Source organism: Saccopteryx leptura, chromosome 6, assembly GCF_036850995.1.
Source record: "Saccopteryx leptura isolate mSacLep1 chromosome 6, mSacLep1_pri_phased_curated, whole genome shotgun sequence".
Classification (NCBI taxonomy): domain Eukaryota; kingdom Metazoa; phylum Chordata; class Mammalia; order Chiroptera; family Emballonuridae; genus Saccopteryx; species Saccopteryx leptura.
The window spans coordinates 25,637,366-25,662,334 of NC_089508.1; the positions used below are offsets into that span (position 1 = coordinate 25,637,366).

At 44.1% G+C, this 24,969-nt stretch overlaps 1 protein-coding gene across 11 annotated transcripts in view; it reads right to left on the minus strand.

The window, feature by feature from the left end:
- The window catches only part of TTLL5 (tubulin tyrosine ligase like 5), a 313,529-nt gene that overhangs the window by 23,775 nt on the left and 264,785 nt on the right, over window positions 1-24,969 (minus strand). The window contains exon 35 of one of the 11 annotated variants that reach the window (XM_066341424.1): window positions 13,316-13,334. The exons of the other annotated variants lie outside the window; for them this stretch is intronic. The gene's annotated coding sequence lies outside the window, so the exon portion shown is untranslated. Of the gene's footprint in view, window positions 1-13,315; window positions 13,335-24,969 lie in introns of those variants that run through there. 11 annotated transcript variants of the gene reach the window in all.

The following is a 24,969-nucleotide window of genomic DNA, read 5'->3' on the forward strand; positions in this document are numbered from 1 at the left end:
CAGGATTAATTTCTTTACAGAGAGATCTATTAATGACTAATGGCAGAGATGTGCAAATGTATACACTTCAAATTAATTTCTGCTATAATATGTTATTAGCCTTCTAATCTTTGAGATTTAATAATAATGATTGCTTTCTGATTATAGGATAAATATATGCTCACTGTAGAAAAATATTCGATGGGGTTTAAAAAGACTTTTATTTAGCTTTGAGTGAGTTCAAACTGATATACAGATTTTGTCTATTCTAGAAAAATAATTTCTAGCCTGATAAAACCTAGTCTCCTTCCTCCTAGAATAGATGCAACATTAATTCAAAAGGGTACTGAACACCAGTTCTTTGCCTAAAGCTCAGGAGAACAGCAGATTTTCAACTACTTGATGAACATAAATGAAGGCACTCTAGACCAGTTACTATCAATTTTTTTTTTTATTGGAACAAATAGTAAAAAAATACATCTTATAGGAACACACACAGAAATATCTTTATGACTTAAACAAAAGTCTCATAAAACAATCAGACCTTGGTATTTCTTCTTTCTATTTCATTCTGTTCCGTTGGAGGGGGTCGGGGTGGGGGAGAGAAGAGATGGTTATGACCAGTGGTATGCTAGCTAGTAAATGTGTAACAACTGGCTCCCTGTGGTAAGACAAACAAACAAAAGCCCCGACTTTGTGTTGTTGGCTGATTTCCACCACGATGGAGTTCACATATCCGACACAAAGTTACTGAAGGCAGAGTCAAGGAAGAGACACGCACCACCCACTCTCATCAGCCTGGTTGTGACCCACTCGCTAATTGATCTGATTGATGACCCATTGCTAGGTCACGGCCCACAGTTTAAAAACCGCTGCTTTACAGTCTAGACCACTGGTCCCCAACCTTTTTTGAGCCATGGACCGGTTTAATGTCAGAAAATATTTTCACGAACCAGCCTTTAGGGTGGGACGGATAAATGCACAAAATAAAATTATGTGACCAGCGTCAAAACTGTGGTATTTTAAAATATTTATATAATTGTCAAACTTATGAGACAAGCGTCAAGAGTGAGTCTTAGATGGATGTAACAGAGGGTCATTTTTAAAAAATAAAACATCGTTCAGACTTAAATATAAATAAAATGGAAATAATGTAAGTTATTTATTCTTTCTCTGCGGACCGGTACCAAATGGCCCATGGATCGGTACCGGTCCGCGGCCTGGGGGTTGGGGACCACTGTCTAGTTTGGTCTAGACAACCAAACTCCTTAGTAGTTCACGGGAAGGGGCCAGTAGATGCGGCTTCCAGGAGGTACTGGGTGAGGGGCATGTGCTCGGGAGGACAGGCTGCCTGGGCGCTCGCGGGCAACTCCTCACACCGAGCCGGACTCTGGCCCCTCTGCCTCCAGCTTTCCTCAAACTGATCATCTTGCAAAAGTGAGAGGTACCCAGCAACCTTAGGAAACCACAACCTCTCAGCTTCGGTTCTCTCTCTCTCTCGTAATATGGGAATAATAATTTGTGTACTTCACTGGGCTGCGGTGAAGGCCCACTGAGATAATCCATATGAAAGCATTCTGAAAATTATCAAGAACTCTACAGAGTAGTATTCATATGAAAATGATTCAATTTAACAAAACTTATTCATAGTCAAATAAAAGCATTTGTTTTAGCAACTGAGTCCATCAATCACCCAGCCCTCCCTCGTGATCGCTCCTCTGTGGGCCCCTGAGATTGGGACCATCCGAGTGCCCCCTGCACTGCTCCCCGGCTCCTGCCTTGCCTCTGCCTTTCGCCGCTCTTGTCCACATCCTGAGTTTCTATCCACTCTCCACTCTCAGCTCTGACGGGCTGCTCTGTGAGGATGGTGGCGAAACTCCCGTCAGGCTCGAACTGCTCCCTGGCTTTTGAGAAGACTTTTCTGAGTTCAACGTTCAGCCATCGTGTCACATTGGACTTTTAAATTACCAAGAGTATTATTGGTCCCATTCACCAACCGTGCTGGGTGGGTGCTCCAATTCTGTCAACGGCACCCGTATTATCTCAGTCCCCAAGGTTTGATTTAAAAGACTTTGAACCACCTCACTCCTTAGCATGGTTACTACCAAAGATTAAAAAAATGAAAATAGAAACAGAAAAGAAAATAACAAGTGTTGGTGAGGATGTGCAGAATTGGAATCCTTGGGCTTTGTTGGGAGGACTGTAAAATGGTGTGGCCACTATGGAAACAGTATGGCGGTTCCTCAAAAATATTAGACAAGAAATTACTGTACAATTCAGCAAGTCTGCCTTCTGGCATATACCCAAATGAACCAAGAGCAGACTTGAACAGGTATCTGTGCACAATGTTCACAGCAGCGTTATTCCACCAAAAGGTGGAAGCAACTCAGGTCTCCAGTGACAACCGAGTGAATAAACAAGATGTGGTCTCTCTAGACAATTGAGTATTATTATTCAGCTTCACAGGCAGGAAACTCTGACCCATGCTGCAACACGGATGAACCCTAAAGATATTAGGCTGAGTAAAATAAGCCAGTCACAAAAAGACAAATACTGTCTGATCCCACTTTTATGCAGTATCTAGAACAGTCAAACTCACAGACAGAAGGGAAAACGGTGGTCATTGGAGGGGGAGAAGGGAGAATAGGGAGTTAGTGTTCAATGAATATCAAGCTTCATTCTTGCAGAATTAAAAAAAAAAAGTTCTATAGATAAATGGTGGCCAATGGTTGCAAAACAATGTGAGTGTACTTAATCCACTGAACTGTAAACTTAAAAATGGTTGAAACGGTAAATTTTGTGTTATGTGTATTTTGTGACAAATAAAAAAATATTCAGTAGTAGATACTGACTTATCATTATTCTGCCCCAGGCACTCTATTTGCATAGATGCTAAGAAGCTAGGGGTGAAAAGTAGGGAAAATCTATTGTGTTTGTGGGCCTAAGCATCCCTTCCCATCCGCCTGTGGTTTCAGCAACTTTTGCTTCCTTTGGAAAACTGTTCCCCATCTGCTTTATTCCAATCAGGTGATTATGACCAGACTATAAATGTTAGTCCCATACCCTTTTTATCACAAAAGTTGGCAGGTGACCCAGGCCTGGTCAAAGTCCCATCTCCTTGGCCATAGCAATTGCCTTAAGAGTTGACCATGTCACCCAAGCCAAGCCAGTCACAGCACTTCCTTGGGATTTATACATACTAGTGTAGAAAGATAAATGCTCTCGCCTGAACAGGCGGTGGTACAGTGGATAGTGTCAGACTGGGATGCGGAGGACCCAGGTTCGAGACCCGGAAGTCGCCAGCTTGAGCATGGGCTCATCTGGTTTGAGCAAAGCTCACCAGCTTGGACCCAAGGTCTCTGGCTTGAGCAAGGGGTTACTCGGTCTGCTGTAGCCCCACAGTCAAGGCACATATGAGAAAGCAATCAATGAACAACTAAGATGTCGCAACAAAAAACTGATGATTGATGCTTCTCGTCTCTCTCCGTTCCTGTCTGTCCCTATCTATCCCTCTTTCTGACTCTCTCTGTCTCTGTAAAAAAAAAAAAAAGAAAAAAAGAAAAGAAAAATAAATGCTCTCTTTAGTCTGTGATCACAAAGCTGGAAAGAATAAGGCTGGAGCTGCTCAAACTACACCCCTCCATCTGATCGTGCTGCATGGAAGAAACCATATAAGGAGGACTGAGGAGAGAGACAGAGGGAGGTCAGAGAAGCTGTGAAGAGAAAGGAAGAGATAAAGATGGAGGGAAAGCACATGGCAGAGAGGGATGGTGAGGAAGCAAGATCTGACCACACTTAGTTCTTATCCATCCTAATTGCCTCTCATCATGCGAGCCAACAGGGCACCTTTATTTCTTAGATGTCTGAGTTGGGGTTTTTATGAAAACTCAGTGGATTCTGGATACCACCAGTGGAGACTCAGATGTCAATCACTGAGAATGAAGGTGGAAGCTGAAGATCTGAAAATAAATAAAACAAGCCCACTGAAAGAAAACCCAGGCAGAACTGACCCACTGCACCCCTCAGAAGAAAGGCCACCCTGATCTTTGCTGAAGCAAGGTGTCAGTCAGGCATTGAACAGAAAGTTAATCTTGGAACCTTGTCCTCTCTATTTTCCACAAAGTTCCAGAGGAAAGAAGATACAAGTCTCAGCTAAGAAATGAGGCACAAGAAACATTCCTCATGTGTTTATTGCGATGAGTAAGTAAAAAGAATCCACCTGGGACACAGCAGGTACTCAACTGATAGCTGCTGTTAGCATCATAATTTTTCAAACTGCAACAACAAAGAGAGTTGGAAAACTCAAATCGCCATATAGGGAGAACAGAGCATGAGTTTAAAGGCTTCATATAGTAATTTAAATGTAATTTCTTCAAGGTTTTCCTTTTTAAAAACTGTTTCTACTTCTGTTTTTAAACGTAATCCATGCACAAATTAAAACAAAAAGAAACAATACGAAAGGTATAAAGTTATTAGTGTGTTTTCTATCCCACACTCATCACTGACGTGTATGTGTGTCTCCTCAGAACAGTCTATGCACATACAAACTATCTTCCTTCTCTCCTTTTTACACAAATGGGAGCAGACGCTATAGTGGAGTGGGGGTTTTTTCTTTCTTTTTTTTTTTTGGTATCTTAAAAAAAACAAACAAGAAATGCTGCATTTAATTTAATCAACTTACTCATCATGTAGTTTATTTTAGGTCGCATTATTGCATGAAATTTCATAGCATCTTTAGCACTTGTTCTATTGCTCTATTTTTTAAATTGATTTTAGTGAGAGAGGAAGGGAGAGGATGAGAGAAAGGAACATTAATCTGTTCCTGTAAGTGCCCTGACCAGGGATAGAAGAACCACAACCTCTGTGCTTTGGGACAACGCTGTAACCAACCGAGCTATCTGGCCAGGGCTTTGGTATCTTTTATTTAACACTATCTCAGAAATTGTTCCATACCAACATAAACATCTCCGTCAGGAGAACTTTTTAGGTAACCCATAGAAATACTATTCAAATTCCAAGACGTCTTTTTGATGCGAGGCATCACCTGAGACCCTCCCACCATCTCACTCTCTAGTTCCACCGCTTTGTAAGGAAAACTGAAATGGATCCTAGAACCAGTCTGTCATCTTGGTATCTTGCAACCAGGAGATAACAGGAAACAGCTTCTTTCTCCCTGAAAACAAAGGGCCACGCCAGGGGCAGATCCAATAAAGCAGGAGCCACATTACTGGAGCTCAGTATCCGGAGATGTTATTAAAAATGAGAGCTTGTTAGAGTGCCCCGAAAGGTACAGGGAGAGTTGGATTTCAGAGTAGCATCCTTGAAGAGAGCGGTTTCCAAGCACAGGTCCGCGGACCTGTGATTTAAGAGACCAAAAAGGCAGCTGTTGGTGGAATGAAGCTTGACCTTGGATGGGAATAATGACTACTTTGCCACATGGACTCTGATGGTTAGACAGACATCAAGTTGACAATGCTACTAATTTTAGAGGCTAAAGCTACTGGAAACTCAGTGTGCTTACTGAGGAATCAGATGTCAGCTCGCTCTCAGCACAAAGCAGGTGTCCTCTGAATCCTCTGAACTAAAGCTTGGGTTCAGCCACGGTCCATCCTTCTGTCAAGTTCTTCCTGTTAGTTCTTAAAAGGCTCCCGAATAAGTCCGTTACTTTATATTTACTTTCTAAATGAATTCATACAGCCCAGTAACTGTTTTTATTACTCTTCACTGGGTTTTCTAAACGGTTTCCTCTTTCTGGGCACTGTGGTTCATGGCATGCCCATCTCTAAGCTACTATCCTGTATCCTTCTTTTTGTCTGTTAACAATAAAAAAATGATTAGAGCAGTTTTTCAACATTTTATGACCTATGCTCCATCAGCCAAGAAGACTTAGCTCAGTTTTACTTTCTATAGTTTATTTTATGAAAGCTATTTCTTACTTTCCATGCACAAAATTATATTACAGTTTGACTATGCTAATTTTTTTTACTCCCCTTCTGGTTTTCACTTACCCCCTCTAGGTATGCACCCCTGGTTGAGCATCTCTACAATAGACACAGACATAAAAGATTCATTGTAGGTCCCGATTGGTGGCTCAGTGGATAGAGAATCGATCTGGCATATGAATGTCCTGGGTTCGATTCCCAGTCCAGGGCACACAGGAGAAGTGACTATCTGCTTCATGCTCCCCTCTCTCTCCTCTCCCCCTTCCCTTTCTGCAACCAGTGGCTCGGTTGGTTCAAGCATGGCCCCAAGCGCTAAGGATAGCTCTGTCAGTGTGATAGCCTCAGGTGCTAAAAATAGCTCAGTGCTCTAGCATTGGCCCCAGACGGGGTTGTTGGGTGGATTCCTGTTGGAGCGCATGTGGGAGTGTGCCTCACTATCTCCCCTTCTCTCACCAAAACAAAACAAAACAAAACAAAAACAAAAAGACTTCAACATATAAATGGGAGGGGGCACATTTTGGTCCATACGTAGCCCCTTAGAGAGACCCAGTGGAACGAGGCATGCCAGCACCATGTGAGGGTACCTGGGAGCAGCTGCCCTAGTTGCCCCTTCACATGCTGTCATGGCTCTCAGCTGACAGCCTGACTACACCGTGAGAGACCTGGAGCCAGAGGTACCGGCTGGGCTAGAACACCCAGCCCACAGAAACTGTGAGATCATAGTTTGTTTTCAGTTCTAAGTTCTGGGATAAAATTTGTTATACAGCAATAGATAACTAATGCAAACAATACCCTTTTGTACCAACCAAGAATACCCTGTATTAACTGGAATTCTTGGGCAAAGGATATTGTGGCTATTTGAACTATTTTGTTGACTGGGGCTAAGGCCAAATATTTCTTTGTTCCAAACCTTGTTGCAAATGAATCAGTGAAGCCTTTGATGATAATTAAGAAGGTTTGAGGAGTCACCTGATAATAATAATAAAAACCCAACACTGTCACTTGCAATATCTCAACTAGCTTTCACAGCGACCCCATGAGGAAGACATTGCAACTCTTCTAATTCAGTTGCCAAGCAAAACACCTGACACAGCAGGCATTCAAAAAACATTCTAAATGAATGTATGTCCACTCACAGATGATAACACTGAGCCCAGCAGAGTGAACTTGTTCAAGATCACACTGTTTCTCAGTGGAATGTATGATGTACAGAATCCCAGTCCAGGATTTCTTCTACAGTATCATGTTACCTTATATATATGCTATTTGCATTTTTCTCCCTTTATGAGTAAAAACATTAAATTTTTAAAAAAATGTATTGATCTTAGTGAGAAAGGAAGGGGAAGAGAGAGAGAGAGAGAGAGAGAGAGAGAGAGAGGAACATCGATCTGTTCCTGTATGTGCCCTGACCGAGGACTGAGCTGCCAACATCTGTGCTTCACGATGGTGCTCCAACCAACTGAGCTATCCAGCCAGGGCCATCATTTTTTAATCGTAACAACATTTTTGGTTAACTGACACTTTCTTTTTCTTTTCTTTTTTCTTATGGAGGCTATGTTGGGATGAATGAAAAATAGAGAGAAGCAAACAACTACATTCTAAAAACAATAAAGAATGAGTGCACACATCCTGGTTTGCTACTGAGTCAATTTTAGAAGATTCACATTAAAATCTTATCTTCTCAACAGTCCGTGAGCAGTGGACCTGCCACCTTTAGCTTATTAAAGATGGGTACTCTATTGTTTCCCCACGCTTGTTTCACCCCATTTCTGGGTGAATGAAGAGACCCAGCCCCTGAACAGTAGGAAAAGCTGACTGCAAAAATGGTGTAGAATTTCTGTTTCCTCCAAAAGTCTAAGGGACAGAAGCAATTATTAAAATATCCAGAATTTGCCCTGGCCGGTTGGCTCAGCGGTAGAGCGTCGGCCTAGCGTGCGGAGGACCCGGGTTCGATTCCCGGCCAGGGCACACAGGAGAAGCGCCCATTTGCTTCTCCACCCCTCCACCGCGCTTTCCTCTCTGTCTCTCTCTTCCCCTCCCGCAGCCAAGGCTCCACTGGAGCAAAGATGGCCCGGGCGCTGGGGATGGCTCTGTGGCCTCTGCCTCAGGTGCTAGAGTGGCTCTGGTCGCAATATGGCGACGCCCAGGATGGGCAGAGCATCGCCCCTGGTGGGCGTGCCGGGTGGATCCCGGTCGGGCGCATGCTGGAGTCTATCTGACTGTCTCTCCCTGTTTCCAGCTTCAGAAAAATGAAAAAAAAAAAAATCCAGAATTTATAGGATATAAACACTTCATAGCTGATCCTAACATTATCTAGACTCTAGACTTATTTATGTTAAGTCTTACAAAAAATAGCAGTAAGTATTGACCTTTTATCCCACATTCACCTGATGAATACAATACTATTGTATATGTGCTCAGCACAATGAAAATCACTGGTGATTTAGAGGCGAATGACATATACAGTATTCCTAAGCTCTCTGGGAATGTATAATCTACAGACTAACAGGTAAAATAAAATAATATTTTTGTAAATTCTATTACAGAGGAAGGCAAAGGGTGCCACAGAGCTGACGGTAAGATATGGCAGTGAGAGATGACAAGAATGGGCAGGAGTTAGTCAAGGTGAGATGGGACCTCTTTAATGAAAAAACATGTGCAATGGCACAGCAATCTGAGATAGATAGTGTGACAGGTAGTTCCGAGTGACTGGAATTTAAGGGATGTGTTAGGGGAGTGGTGGAAAATATGGGAAACAAGAGAGCAGACCAAGAAGAGCTATGGTTACCCACTGTAGGAGTTTACCCTTTAAATTATCTTATTTATTCATTTTAGAGAGGAAAGAGAGGAGGGGAGGAACAGGAAGCATCAACTCCCATATGTGCCTAGACCAGGCAAGCCCAGGGTTTTGAACTGGCGACCTCAGCGTTCCAGACTGACACTTGATCCACTGCGCCACCACAGGTCAGGCGGAGTTTGCACTTTAAAGGAAACTTTTGAAAACTTACTAGTGAAGAAGCATCATAATTATAATTCTTTTTAAAAGATCACTTTAAGATCAGTGTGGAGGAAAAAAGCAGATGAGACTGAGGGCAAAGAGATCCGCACGGAAAACACTGTAGTCATTCAAACAAAAAGAGATCTGTGTCTGAACTAAGGCAGTGAGAATGAATGAGACTGAACGTCAGATCTGAGAGGTGTTTAAAGGGAAAAACCAGTGGGATATGTGAGGTGAGCGGAATAGCTAGAGGGATTCTCAGGCTTCCTTCACCTCGGAGGAAGGTAAACGGGATGGACCACAGGAATGTGCCTGAGAGGATGACGGGTTGTGTCGCATGCGCTGGGTTTGAGATGGCGGTGGGAGATTCAGGAGCGAGGTGTAGTAGTGGTGGCTGGGGAATACCGACCCAGAGAGAAGTGTGGGCTGGAGACGGGCTGCTGTGCTCATGTCTCATGTACAGGGCACCCCAGAACCACTCAGTGCGCGCCCATGTGTGGAGCTGGGTGTGGCAGCCCTGACTGGAGAACAAGTTTGGAGCTGTCAGATATGGAGGGCAGCTGGGAAGAGGGTCAAACACCAGCTTCTGAAGAAGGAAAATCACAAGTAAGCTAAGGAACAAAGGTCTTCATAAAGGAGACTAAGAAGGAGGTGAGAAAGGAGAAAACCGACATTACCCAAGACCCCATAGTGAAGACTGACACAGGATGCAGGTGACAGCTCTCTAAACTGAGCGATTAAACAAACCAGCCTTACTTATTCCTGCCAAGATTCATCATTAGCCATACTTTTTAAGGTGTTAGGATAGACTGGCCAAGGTTATCTTAGTGAGATAATTCTATCAATGTTTATACCAGGTAAGCTGCACTTTCTCAGCTACTAAAAGTACCATTTTTACCTGATCCTGTTTTCACATCTTTTACCTCAGGTCTCTCCTATCTAATCCCTGACTCAGTTTTATGTTTTCTTACAGTGCTGCCTTGAATTCCTCGTTCTCTGCATCTTCTCAGTAGATATTTAATCAGTGATATATGCTAACATTTCTCCAAATAGAAAATTTTAGTCATTCTTTTTCTCATCCGAACATCTGAACTTCTCCCTGTACCTATGTTTATTCTCTGAATTAAGATCAGGGAACCTTGTGACTTACTTAGTTCATTCCTGGCATGCGCCTCATAGTGTGCTGAGCTTAATCATTTATCCACAGAAACTTCCCACCGCAGCCCCAAAGGCCCCATCTGAAAGGTGGAAGCAGAACACCACAGTTCCAGAAGCCTTTTCAAAACTCGTTACAAGCCTGTGTCAGTCTGAATAATTGCTCTGGCTCTTAGGTTCAGTTTTTAAAACTAGAAGTGACCTTGCCACAAAATTGTTTCTTTGTTACCAAGATTGGGATTTGAAAGCTGAGTGGTACTTTAAGTTGAGGCTGGTAAACAGGGCATGTGACTGGCTTCGGTTTTGGAGCTGAGCTCCGTTTCTCAGCATCAGATGTTAATCAGCATTACCGGCAAAACAGTTCCAGGTCAGATCAACATGAGAAATGCTGGGTTAAAAACAAGTTTCTTTATTGAAAGACTCCTCAGAGCCTTTGTTATACTAATATATGACTCTTTAAAAAAAAGACCATAGAGCAAATAGCATTTCCCAAACTTATTTGACTGTGAAGACTGTATTTTACACAACACACTTTGGGAAACATGACTCTAATTTTACAGATGGGGGTCCCGAACCCACAGAGGTTTGGTGACTCTCCCAAGATCATACGAATAGTAGCAAAGCTGAGATGAGTGCTGATCCTGTAACTTTTAAATTGGGTCCCTTTTCATTACACTACACTGCTGATACACTCCTGACTTTTTATCTAATCCTTTCAAGGAGAGCAGAGCACAGAATTGCTACCAGTGACCCACAGAAACCCTGCCTTCAAGACTTGGAGATTCCCTCCTTCTGTAGCAATGACAAGATGATCTTTCTGGGAGTGTGTCAGCTGCTCTGTGGCCATGAAATCAACTGTGGGCGGGGGAGGAGCCCAAGAGGAGGAGCTCCCTGGGATGCTTTAGGGTGCTTGAAAGAAAAATAGATTTATGCCGAGGATCATTCCTGAACAGATGTGAAACCAAATACTTCATATCACGCTCCTGCCCCCACCCTTTCTGAAAGGGAAATGAAATAGCAGGATTAACCTGCTCCTCCTCAGATCATGGTTTGTTTCTTTCAAAAATCCCATGACCGGGGCAGACTCCATTTCCTGCTACTCCTCTTCCGACAGCGTGGAGGGGAGAGCCCCGGGGGAGAAGAGGCTTTCCTTCTGCTCGGCTGGCTCCAGGAAGACAGGGGGGGACGCAGGACAGCGCCCGCAGGGCCCGCCACACACTTTAACTTCCAATGCCAGGCTGCCTCTTTCCCTCCACAGGCCTTCGAGAAATTCTTGTGTGAATGTAACGAACATCTTAGGACACTGATAAATATACCGCTCACAAAAATTAGGGGATATTTCAAAAATATGAAGCGATTAAAAAAAGAAGCATTTGTGTTTTTTTTTTAATTAAACAAGAACATCAGAAAAGCAAACAAGTCAAAGAAAGTTGTTTGATTATGCAAATGAGATGCAAACCCAACTTTTATTTCATTGGTGAAAATGCACCATACAAAAGGCTGAAAGTACTGGAGTATCTGCACGTTCCCTGATCCCCTAATTTTTGTGAGCAGTCTGGGGAGAGGAAGAAATGAGAATTTGTTAAACTCTAGGCTCTCTGAAAGGAGCACTTAAAAAACTAAAGTTGGTCATTTTGGGGCAGGGGGCGGGGGCATAAAATCCAGAATTTGAGAGATGGATGAATGTTTAAATAAACTATAACATCTTGACCAGGTAATGACAGAACAAAGAGAAATATAGTGTGTAATATATATAATCATCACAAAGCCAGCTGTTCCGCGCTTTAAAGGGATTTAATAACTCCAGTGTCGAAGCATGAACTCTTCCGTAAGAGCAAAAGGGCCTGAGGCTTCTCGCTGTCTGCACTTAGCCATGAAACACTGCTCCCCTCACCACCCCGGTGGCTGGGCGGGATCTCAGGGCGAGTCAGCAGCGATTGCCTTATTTCCAGGCCAGGCTTGACTGGAAAGTGTAACTAGCCAACAGAAGATCCTTGCTGCTCATGGCAGTGATCAAGAGCATCCTGGCAAGCCAGGGGCTGGGTCACTTGAGGTGTCTCTAAGAATCACCTTTCAAAGCCCAAACCACTTGTTCAGTTGCAACACAAGTGGGCAGCAGTGTGAGGGAGGGGCGCTGTGGATGGTGGAATGAAAGGGATTCGCCAGGGGAGGGAAGCAATTGGTGGCACGGCCAGCCCCATTCTCAGCTGCTCTGACTTGCATTTGGAGCACAAGGTGAAGCTTAAGGCTCGGAAACTACAGTCTAGGTCCTTCTTGCTCTGTACTGACTAAAGCAACTGGAATACCCTGGAGCCCAACACCTTTCCAAACGGGAGAAAAGCGAGGGAGGCGCGGCCCGGGGACAGCTGCTGTGCCCCAGCGCGCACCTTACTTGGAAGTGCACAGAGCTGGGCCCAGGCCTCTCTTCACCTAGGACCTTACAGCCCACTGAGCACAAAGGAGGCAGTCAGGTATTTGTGGAATTAACGTACAGGAGGCACTAAATAAGTATTTATTGAAGAATTTGGCTTTCTAAGAAGTAAATATAATTTGATTGCTTACACTGAGGCTGTTTTATTTGTTACCTTTTAAGGTATTGGCTAGTAAGTTTTTAAAGGTTTGAGATATGTATCACATACTAATAAAATTCATCTATTTTAAGTGGTCTTTAGTGCATTCACAGAGTTGTGTCACCATCACACAACCTACTTTTAGAATATTTTCATTGCCCCCAAAAGAAATCCTATACTTGTTAGCAGTCACTCCCCATGGCCCCTCCTCCCACCCAGTGCCGGACAGCATTCACCTCCTTTCTGTCCCTATGGACTTAACTGATCCGGACATTTTGCATAAACAGAATCATAATATGTGGTCCTTTGTGACTGGCTTTACTCAGCATTACATTTTCAAGATTTATGGCCAGGTAGCTCAGTGGTAGAGCACTGGCCCAGCATGTGAATGTCCTAGGGTTCAATTCCTTGTCAGGGCACACAGGAGAAGCACTCATCTGCTTCTCCATCCCTCCCCTCTCTCTGTCTTTCTCTCTCTCTCTCCCACCCCCCCCCCCTGCAGCTATGGCTTGATTGGAGTGAACTGGCCCTGGGCACTGAGGATGGCTCCATGGCCCCCATCTCAGGTGTTAAGAAGAGTTCAATTGCTGAGCAATGGAGCAACACCCCAAAAGGGCAGAGCATAGCCTCCTAGTGGGTTTGCCAAGTGGATCTTGGTCGGGGTGTATGTGGCTGGTTCCCCTGCTGTCACTGAATAAAAAAGAAGAAAAAAAAAAGATTTACCCATGTTGTAGGCATGTATCAATACTTCACTTTTTTAAAAATTAAATTATTTTTTAAAATCATTTTTATTTACTTATTCATTTTAGAGGAGACAGAGAGAGAGAGAGAAGGGGGAAGGAGCAGGGAGCATCAACTCCCACAGGTGCCTTGACCGGGCAAGCCCAGGGTTTTGAACCAGCAACCTAGGTGTTCCAGGTCAACGCTTGATCCACTGCACTACCACAGGTCAGGCAATACTTTACTTTTTTAATGGCTGAATAATATTCCATGTATGTATACACATATTTTGTTTCTCTATTCATTATATGAGAGACATTTATGCTGTTTTCACATTTTGGCTATTGAGTAATGCTGCTATGAACATCCATGTATAGCTTTTATGTAGACATATGTTTTTATTTTTCCTGAATATATGTGTAGTGGTGTAACTGCTGGGTCATACGATAACTGTATGTGTAACTATTTAAAAACTGCTAGACTCTTCCTCCAAATCATTGCACCATTTCACACTCTGGCCAGAAATGCACTAGAGCTCCAGTTTCTCCACATCCTCACCAACACTTGGTATTGTCTTTTGGTTACAGTCATCCAGTGGGTGTTAAGTGGCATCTCATTTCTTTTTTTTTTCTTCTTTTTGCATTTCTCTAATGCCTAATGATGTACCTTTTCAGGTACTTATTGGTTATTTGCATATCTTCTCTGCAGAAATAGCTATTCAAACTCTTTGGTCATTTCAAAATTGAATTTTCTGTCTTTTTACTATTAAGCTGTAAGAGATCTAAGCAAATTCTGGGTATATGGCCCTTTCCAGATATATCATTTGCAAATATTTTCTTTTATTCTATGGACTTTCTTTTCTTTCTTTCTTTTTTTAATTGAGAGGAGGGGAGATAGACAGACTCCCACATGCTCCTTGACCAGGATCCACCTGGCAACACCTGTTTGGGCCGATGCTTGAATCAACTGAGCTATTCTCAGTGCCTGAGGCTGATGCTCAGATTAATTGAGCCACTGGCAGCCAGAGAAGAGAAAGAGAAGGGAACGGGGAGGGGTGGAGAAGCAGATGGTAGCTTCTCCTGTGTGCCCTGACCAGGGATTGAACCTGGGAAGTCTACACACTGGGCTAATGCTGTATCTACTGAGCCAGCCAGCGCCAGCCTTTTCACTTTCCTGATGGTCCCTTTGGAGCACATAATATTTAAATTTTAATAAACAAAGTCCATCCTATTTAACTTTTTTTGTTGTTGCTTGTGCTTTTTTGGTGTTGTATCTAAGAGAAAAAGATTTACTTCTATGTTTTCTTTTATAAATTTTATAGTTTAGCCCTTATATTTAGATTTTTTAAAATCAATTTTTAGTTAATTTTTATGTACAGTGTGAGGTAGGGGTGTCCAACTTCATTCTTTTATATGTGGATAACCAATTGTTCCAGCACCACTAGTCTCTTGAATCACAAGTTGAAAAGACTATTCTTTCCTCACTGAATAGTCTTGGCACCTTTGTTGAAAAGCAATTGGCCATACATGGATTTATTTCCGGACTCTCAATTCTACTCCATGGGTCTATCCTATATTGCACTGACTTGATTACTTTAGCTTGTTCATTGTTAAATTTAAATGCTGCTTAAAATTCTTGGACTCACTACTACTAGGCTCCAGTTCTGTTCTTTCCAGAGAATCTTGGCAAAGACCTGGGTACAAGGAAGCTTTTCTTTAAATGAACCAGGAGTCATTAATAACCTCTCTCATTTTTTAAAGCAGCTGTACTGTGAGCAAAATCTTGGAAGACAACACACATGGACAGAATTTGTTAGTGCAATAAAATTAAACTTACAACAAAGTTCACCTGGATAATTTGAGTATATATAATCATTCTGCTATAGGATAATCAGGAACAAAATAGTAAATAACTCATGTAAATGATACATTTATATTATACACAGAGAGATTTTATCATTTTAACTAATAAACACATTTATAGAGTTCCCCCCCCCCCCCAATGGCTCATTTTTTCTATCCTCCTCACTTGTGATGCCCTTTCTTTCCGGAAAATGGGGCCTCTGAAACCTCTGCCTAAGTGGTGCCCTACCCCATGTAGTAAGAGCTAGGTCTGGTGAACTAGCGTAAAGGAGCAGCATCTCCACTGGCGGCAGTCAGGGAGTTGGTGGGAGGGGCTGCGGAAAGGTGATGGACTCCACTCAACAGGGGAGAAGACTCTGGGAAGAAAATGCCTTGTGGCAGAAACTGATAGATGTTTCTCAACATTCATTTTTCCCTTCTCCCTCGTTCTGCATGGCAATGTCCCCAGCTGAAAGACGACCTCTCCAGACTCCTCTGCTGCTAGGGAGAAGTGGGCCTGGGATCCAGGGCTGTCAACAATGAATTAGTGGGAACTGCCAGGCTTTCAAAGAAGCATCTTTTGAAGTGGACAGATTTAGCAGGGGTCTGTCTTTGCCCTTCCTCCCAACCCCCCTTCTTGCCTGGAACATGGACACAATGCCAGTAGGCACAGGAACGACCTTAAGACCAAAGAGACGGACGCCAACGCTGCAGGGTTAGCAGAACCAAAGAGAGGAGCCTGGCTTCCCAGTTACATCTCTGGAGAGCTGCACTAGCGCTGGAATTCCCGTCTCTAAACTTCTTGACATGTAAGAGAAATAAATCCTTGACTCATGGAAGCCACTGAATTTTTGAGTTTGTTACCTGCAGGGAATGTTCTCCTAACTAATCCAGGGTGATTCCCATGCCCTCTGACATCCTTCCTTCAGCTCCACCCTCCACGGCAGAGGAACTGCTGCCTTCAGAAGCATTCGGAGGTGTGGGCAAGACCACCGCCCCCACGCCCCCACGCCCCCATGCCCAGGCATGGAGGCAGAAGGCCAATCTTTTTTTTTTTTGTGGCAGAGCCAGAGAGAGCCAGAGAGAAGGACAGACAGACAAGAAGGGAGAGAGATGAGAAACATCAATTCTTCGTTGCAGTTCCTTAGTTGTTCATTGACTGCTTTCTCATATGTGCCTTGACCAGGGGCTACAGCAGACCGAGTGACTCCTTGCTTGAGCCAGCGACCTTGGGCTCAAGTTGGTGAGCCTTGCTCAAACCAGATGAGCCCGCACTCAAGCTGGCAACCCTGGGGTCTCGAACCTGGGTTCTCCGCATCCCAGTCCGATGCTCTATCCACTGCGCCACCACCTGGTCAGGCAGAAGGCTGATCTTGATCCTTACTCTCCCCCTTCTCAGCTCTGACTCCATCCAGAAGGGAAGTTGAATGGCTGGATTAGAGGCTAGCCAGCCTCACCTGCACATGCCCTCACTGTCAGGCAGCCCCTGCTTAGTGATTAGCAACAACCACCAGACACTCAGGGAGGTCCAGGTGGGAGAACCTGCTCACCAGCCACGTAGCTTCACAAAGAAAGGAAGCTGGGAAAACGAAATCACCTTGAGGGGCCTGGAGTTCTGATGTGAGGAGACCGTCCAGCAGGTTCTGGAATTAAGCCACCTGGATCCGAATTTAGGCTCCACTACTGAGTGTGTGGGTTGGACAAGTTACTGAACTTCTCTCAGCCTTAGCTTCTTCCTACATGCACAAGAAATACCAAAGCCACCTACTTTTGCAGGGCTGAAGAAGATAAAATGTGACAGGTATACAATGCTTAGCACCGTCCCTGGCATATAATAAGTGCTCAATAAAATGATAACTGCTGTTGTTATTATATATATAGTGGTTAAAAGCAATGGCTTTGAAGTCAAATCTGGTTCAAACCTGGATTCACTACCCGTCAGTTATGTGAACTTGGGCTGTTTCCTAGTCTCTGTCCTTTCTTCTCAAAGTGAGAAAATCACTCACTCGGTCATAAATACTATTGCAGGCCTGTTCTACACCAGATTTACACTTAACCCCAGATATATGAAGGTTAATAACAGAGACACAGTCTCTGTCCTCCTGTAACTTAGAGTCTTGGGAGACAGGCACCAATAGAGAATCACAAGCGCTACGAGGGAGAGCTATCCAGGTCCCAGTGAAAGGGGAGCATGCCTTAATCAGAGCGGCCAGAGAAAGAAAATCTGGGGGACGAGGGACAGAGACTCCAGGGGAAGAATCCCCGCAGGGGCTCTGTGGGGATGGACCGTGGGGAGCCCCAACGGCCAGGACGGTTAGCGCGGATAAGCACTGGGAGAAGGTGGTATGAGGAGAGAATGCAAGGTAGGCAGGCCATACGAGGTCTTTTGTCTCGTTTTATCTTTATCTTAAGAACGGTAAGCTTTTATGAAGGGCTTTAAGTGATGTGTGCATGGGCACGTCAGACACAGCCAGTTTGCATTCTGAAAAGCTCAGTGACGTGATGTGTGGAGCATGGAAAGGAGGAAGGCCAGACAGAGTGAGAAGCTAGTGTGGTAGGTCTAAGTGAGGGCGTCTGGTGACTTCAGCTGGCTGGGGAAAACAACCCGTTTCAAACTAGAGAGTTAAATCAATGATTATGAGTTTTGGGGTCAAGCTGGGGATCCTTTCTCCCAAAAAGGCACAAATGCAGCACACTTGATGTTCTGTATGCCATTTTAGGGGATTCATAGATTCATAGATCGAGGAAGCTACAACTTTGCGCCACAGCTCTTAGGTCAAGCTCCCTGAATTAGGTAAGAAAGCCTGATTAACTCTTTGAATGTATCATGATGCCTTTGTTTTATTAGGAATTCATCCTGAAGGTAATCCTCTGCCTGTCAGACCTCCTCTCTCTGTTCTCCTATCTCCCTATCCCTACACCAAATGTCCGGAGAGGACAGAGATGAGTCAGTTTTCCTAGTCCCAGAAATAGGAGCTGCCTGGTGACCAACAAAACAAGGGAATGGTCTTGCTCTGGCTGGATAGCTCTGTTGGTTAGAGGCATGGTTTTTCACCTTTTTACACTTGGGGACCAGTGACCTAGTTTCCTGGAAAGGGAAACACGCGACAAAGAAAGTTTGTCATACTGCGTACAACAGTGCAATACTGTACAAACTGGTGTTTGATTCTGAACTCCGCATGTATGATGCATTGAACACTATATAAGTTTGTCTGAGTGCTTTTTGTCTATTGTGCATGATTTGTAAATGCTCTGCACAATGCAAAAGGTTGTTTGAATGAGCCTACAAGTTCTAAAGCCACCTAAGCCAACTTCAATAGTATTTTCATCGATGATACAGGCTGATAAGTGGCAATCACCCTGAGCATAAGTGAATTCGATTAAGATCATTGGGTCTATAATCTTCATACAACAGCAGGGTGATTAACTCTTCCATGGACCAGCACGAAATTTCTGGCAGACCGATATCTAAAAAACACTGTGTTAGATTATCGTCCTGATACGCCAGGGTTTTGTCCTTGGTCAGGGCACATCCGAGAATCAACCAATGAACAACACATCAATAAGTGGAACAACAAAATCAATGTCTCTCTCTTTCTTTTCCCCCTTCCTCTGTCTAAAATAAATAAATAAATAATAAAAAACATTTTAAGAAAGAAGAGTCTTTGTCCCTTTCAGCCACAGATCCTTATAAAAAACTCCATCTCTTTTCTTATTCCCGCAATTGGTTTAAGGAGGAAGCAGATGACAGAGTGAGCTATGCTCTCTTCACCCTACCTTCTAGAGCTCTTCCCATAAAGGTTAGGCACTGTCACTAATGTGGACGGTGGGTATGCTAGTCTCTTCATCCTACCTTCTAGAGCTCTTCCCATAAAGGTTAGGCACTGTCACTAATGTGGACGGTGGGTATGCTAGTCTCTTCACCCTACCTTCTAGAGCTCTTCCCATAAAGGTTAGGCACTGTTACTAATGTGGACGGTGGGTATGCTAGTCTCTTCATCCTACCTTCTAGAGCTCTTCCCATAAAGCTTAGGCACTGTTACTAATGTGGACGGTGGGTATGCTAGTCTCTTCATCCTACCTTCTAGAGCTCTTCCCATAAAGGTTAGGCACTGTTACTAATGTGGACGGTGGGTATGCTAGATGGCGCTGAACTGGAAGCAAGAGCAGGTGGGAAGCTGAAGGTAAGGGTTGAGAGTTTTTTAGTTTTGTTTCTGAGAACACTGTAGGTTAAGCATTTTACATGAAACCAAGATAATAGAGGAAATAGGCTATATTCCAGAAAAATTTTGCATATTTATATATTTTTTCTTTAGGGCTGATATCACAAGGTAATGAAGCACTCTGGGTGTTGCTAGGGATTCAGAGAATATATAGAATGTAATCCTACCCTTAAGGAGTGTATGGTCTTACTGAAGAGACGGTTCACCCAAGTAGTAGTGGTAAAAGATGGCAAAATACAACAAAGCAGTAAACTTTGTTATATAAATTGTAATGCTCTAGGGATTTTAAAAATGGTAAGGTAAATGTAATTATAAAAATCAGGATAACTGCCTGACCAGGCAGTGGCGCAGTGGATAAAGCATTGGCCTGGGATGCTGAGGACCCAGGTTTGAAATCTGGAGGTTGCTGGCTTGAGTGCGGGGTCATAGACATGACCCCAAGGTTGCTGCTTGAGCCCAAAGGTTGCTGGCTTGAGCAAGGGGTCACTGGCTTGGATGGAGCTCCCCAGTCAAGGCACACAGGACAAGCAATCAATGAACAACTAAAGTGCTGCAACTATGAGTTAATGCTCCTTATCTCTCTCCCTTTCTGTCTGTCTCTCACTATAAAAAAAAAAAAAAAGAGTATAACTGCAGAAGACACAACTTAACCGAATAGAGGATAAGGAGGATTTGCATATATGGACAGCTGTTGCAAAAGAATAACCAAAGACAGAACTATGATAATTCACCCATTCACCTATTCAATCAGAATTTCTTCCATTTTTTTCAATTTTTATTTATGGATTTTAGGGAGACAGGGAAAGAAACAGAAACATAGATCTGCTCCTATATCTGTCCTGACCAGGGATCTAACCAGCAACCTCTGCACTTCGGGATGATGCTTTAACCAACCAATCTATCGGGACAGGGCCAGACTCTAAGTCTATACTGTGGTCTGGGCACTATGCTATGCCCAGAGGTTTCAGAGTCAAGTCAGACCTCATGTTGATCTTCCAGGGAACGGCAGCCTAGTGAGGGGAGAGTTATGCAATCGAATGCCACGGCAGATAAGTTAATTACAGAGTTCCATCAGAGCAGAGTTGAAAGCTTCTAAGTTAGAGTGGGGGTGGGAACGGGATCAGGCTGGAAAGGAGAAAAGGAGGACAAAGACAATTGGCCACACAAGGAGGAGGCAGACAGTGCCTCGGCAGAGAAAATGAGACGTAAATAAAGGAACGGAGAACAACCTGCCATATCATGAGGTGGGAATATTGCCTGGCTTGCACAGTTCCCACCAGAGACTGCCTCTGGCACCTGCTTTCCAAAGCACGTGGCTGTGCCTTCAGCCAGGAATGCAGAAGACCAGGCATCGCGGAGGCCTCGCCGAGGGGCACAACCAGCTCTGGTCAAGCGGTCAACTGAGAGAAGCTAGAATTAGGATTGTCTAAGACACATGCAATCCACCCATTCCTCTGCGTGGTCAGTATCTCACCCTTGGATAATGCTGGACCACAAAGAACTTGGACCATGTTAGTTTTGTCCCTCACAACGCCGGCTTCATTGACTTGCAATGTAATGATGATCTGCTCTGTGTAGGTCGTGCCGTGCCAAGGAGTAGCCTTGTGACACCCACGCTATGTTAGCTTGATGAGGACACTATTACTTCACTCGGAGTCCTCTACATAAAGTATGTAAAATAGTTCTTACAGAGTAAGAGCTAGGAAGAGACCATTTTCCTCCAGAGGATCTCCTCTCTTTTGAACATAAGAACTATACACTGATTTACCATGCTTCCCTTTTTGTCCTGCCTACTGGAGACTTAGAACCAAATTTAAACTCAATTACAGTCATTTTATTTGCCTTATAGTTGAAAATTTGAAAGATTTTGGGATTTGGCCCTGATTTTCCCTTTGTATTTTATTATTTTATTGTCTGTGGTTTTATATTTTAAAACTTTATGTTGGCCCTGGCCAGTTGGCTTAGTGGTAGAGCGTCGGCCTGGCGTGTGGAAGTCCCGGGTTCGATTCCCGGCCAGGGCACACAGGAGAGGCGCCCATCTGCTTCTCCACCCCTCCCCCTCTCCTTCCTCTCTGTCTCTCTCTTCCCCTCCCGCAGCCAAGGCTCCATTGGAGCAAAGATGGCCTGGGCGCTGGGGATGGCTCCTTGGCCTCTGCCCCAGGCGCTAGAGTGGCTCTGGTCGCAACAGAGCGACGCCCCAGATGGGCAGAGCATCACCCCCTGGTGGGTGTGCCGGGTGGACCCCGGTCGGGCGCATGCGGGAGTCTGTCTGTCTCCCCGTTTCCAGCTTTGGAAAAATACAAAAAACCCCACAAAAAAACAACAAAAAAAAACTTCATGTTAGCTACAATCCCACCTGCAGAAAATCACCAGAAATGCCTAAGCTGGCAGCTCTGAGCCCCATAATCACGCCACACCTGCAGCAGGCCAGCACGCCGGGAGAGGCAGCCTTCCCGTGGCTTCGCACAACGGGGGCACTTTGTCGGCTGAATAACCGCAAAGTGGTATCAGTCTCTGCAAAGCTGAAAGCACAAAGTGGAGGGTGAAACAACCACCGGAGAGGAGGAGTGATGAGCGAGGCAGAGCTGTCAGCCTGGTGGACAAGGCAAGCCAGCTGCTCAGGAGACCACACCGAGCTGGTCACAGGGAGGGACTGACGGACTTATTGTTTAGCCACTAGAGCTACTAATTATCCCAAGTAACGCTGCAAGTTTTCATGAGGTCTGGTTCTTGAGACTGTTTCTTCCCTGTGTTTCTGAACCATAACTTTGCTTAACAAAGCTAACCAAAGAGCGTATCTCTTCTTGATAACAAGGCTACTTTGGACAACTCAAATTCTCTGCGTAAAAAGAGGAGGGTGATTTATATTTGAGTGTAGAAGGATAAATAAATATAAAATAGAAGACCTGAGAAGAGCTGTATTTCTAAAATAGAGTTGTAGTTTTAAAATTTTCATATTCTGATATCTGATTTAAAACTATGAACAATCATTACCTAATAAATTTTATAGCTCTGCCATAATAACTTATATAATTTGTCAAATTCCAAAAATATCTTCATTTGGGCTTGTTACATGTTTTCGTTTCTGTAGAGAGCAAATTAGAAGTGAATGAAAGGGGAGAAATAACCTCAAAGTCACTTTTCAGTCCAAGAGAAATAAAAACGAGTGATTCCTCAATGTAGTAACAACAAATAAATAACACTAGCATAGCTATTTCTATTTTTGAGTCTTCTTTTCCAAGTGAGAGAAGGGGTGATACAGAGACAGACTCCCGCATGCACCCTGACCAGGATCCACCTGACAACCCCCATCTGGGGCCATGCTTGCAACCAAGCTATTTTAAGCACCTGAGGTGCTTGGAGGTCCATGGAGGAATCCTCAGCGCCCCAGGCCAATGTGCTTGAACCAAGCAAGCCATATCTGTGGGAGGGTAAGAGAAAGATGAGAGAGAGAAAAGGGGAAGAGGGAGGGGTGGAGAAGCTGATGGTCACTTGTCCTGTGTGCCCTGACTGGGAATTGAACCCAGGACATACATACACTAGACTGATGCTCTACTACTGAGCAAACTGGCCAGGGCCCAGCACAGCTACTTCTAACCAGCTTTTTTTCCTTCACCTTATCATCTTACAAACCAGGTTGGCTTTCCAAATTGTATCTCCATTTGATACTGTGGATACATGCTATGCTTTATTGATGTAGCTAAAGAGACATCCCACACATCTAAGCTGTTCCTCTATGATATCAGATAACTAGTTAGCCTGGACTTAGATTTCAAGAGAAGAGGACTCCCTGATACCTATGGAAGCCCTAAATGGAAGTACTCGCATGCTTGAAAGATGAGAACAATGAAGTGTAATAGACTGCTGTTTTACTCTTACTAGGGATGCTCTTTATTCTGCGGAATAAAGAGCCTAAGTCTTTTTCTTTATAACCATAATTAGAAAGAAAGGGCAAATATCAAAGCCAATCAACAGGGCAGTACACTAAGTCATCATCTTTCTTCATGCCCTGCAGTTACACACCTACACTCTTTGGGTCCCAGTTCCAGTTCTACAGATCAGGCAAGCAGAGTTGTAAATATTTCCATGTGCAAAGCTCTCTTTTTCCAAAGGCAGGCATGGCTTAGCATGCCACTTTTGTTCTTTAGAACTTTTAGGAGCAATTATGTCCTGAGGATATAAGGATGGCAAAGTAAAGGCATGTGCCTGTAACAAGCATCGCATTGAAAGTAGCAGCAAGATGGGATGGATACCCACAGAGTACAGATGATAACGCAGTGATAAGAGTAAGGCACTGTTGTGCTGGTTACCTGCTCAGTTCCGGCCCACGAGAATAAAGAGGACCTCTTTCTACCCAAAGCAAATGGATATGACATAGGACAGGACAAATCTGCTACAAGATGCAGTGGCAGGTACAACTCTAATAATCTAGGCTGCCAGGAATTTTTCCAGGAGGTGTGTGCGCTTCTGCAATAGAAATGTAATTTGAGAAAGGGGTAGGCACCTCCCTTGTCTCTTTATAACAAAGTAGTAATTGTTAACAATTGAAGACTCATCTCTCCTCTCTTGGGACTTTGCCAGCTCGGCAAGAGACAATATCAATTTTCAGATGTTATCTTTCTCAGTAGTCCATTTCTTAATCCATTTCAGAAAGAGTTCTCTGGTTTTCTTCAAGGCAAGTGAACCCCCTTTGGGTGGGTTCTTAAAAGTAGCTCGTTGGTCCCCTCACACTGGAAGCTGGCTGTTTCCTCCCCCACTCCCAACCAGGTTGTTCAACTACAGCTAGTTTTGTTTCTAGATGTTGAAACAGTCACTAAATGAAAGAGGCCTCGGGACAGGAAAGCATGAAATTTCAGTGGCTGGCAGCCAGGCAATTTTGCCATGCAAAGGGATCCACATCCTTCTTGTGTGGCTGCAGCCGCTGGAGGCTGGCAAAATGCACTCTGTAAAAACATCACTGCTGTCATACAGCCTATAATGAAGGAAATACGACGACTAGTTGCTTAGAACTAGGTGATACAAACCTAATTGATTCCGATTTCCCCCTGGTTCCTTATACTGTAAATTAGAGACAGTCCTCCTGTCTGTTCTAAGAATATGCATGCTGGGTATGCTATGGTACGTTGGTGCGGCCACAGGAGGAGAGACGAGGCTTGACAGGGAGAAGCTGACTTTGCTCATGCGCCCCAGGAGAGGGGTTGCCGCATGCCATGCAGGGCCACAGAAAAAACACCAGTGGTCAGGAGACAGGAGGCAGGTGTGAGGTGCAAGTCTAGGCCAGGGCCTTATTTGGGGTTTCCTTGGGAAAGGCAAGGCAGGACAGGGAAAACAGCTCAGGACTGGCTAGTCCGAATAATTCTGGCGGGCTCTGGGCTATAGGCCTCTGGTTGCCGGGTACCTGGCCCTGGAGTGATTTAGGTGGGGCAAGGGAAATTTTGACTTGCCTTGCGAGAGTTCTTCAGGAGGTGGTTGGGACTATAAAGTTGGGAACTGGTTGGTTTGCATATGAAGGGCATATTCCTGGGCAAGTTGTTACTATCT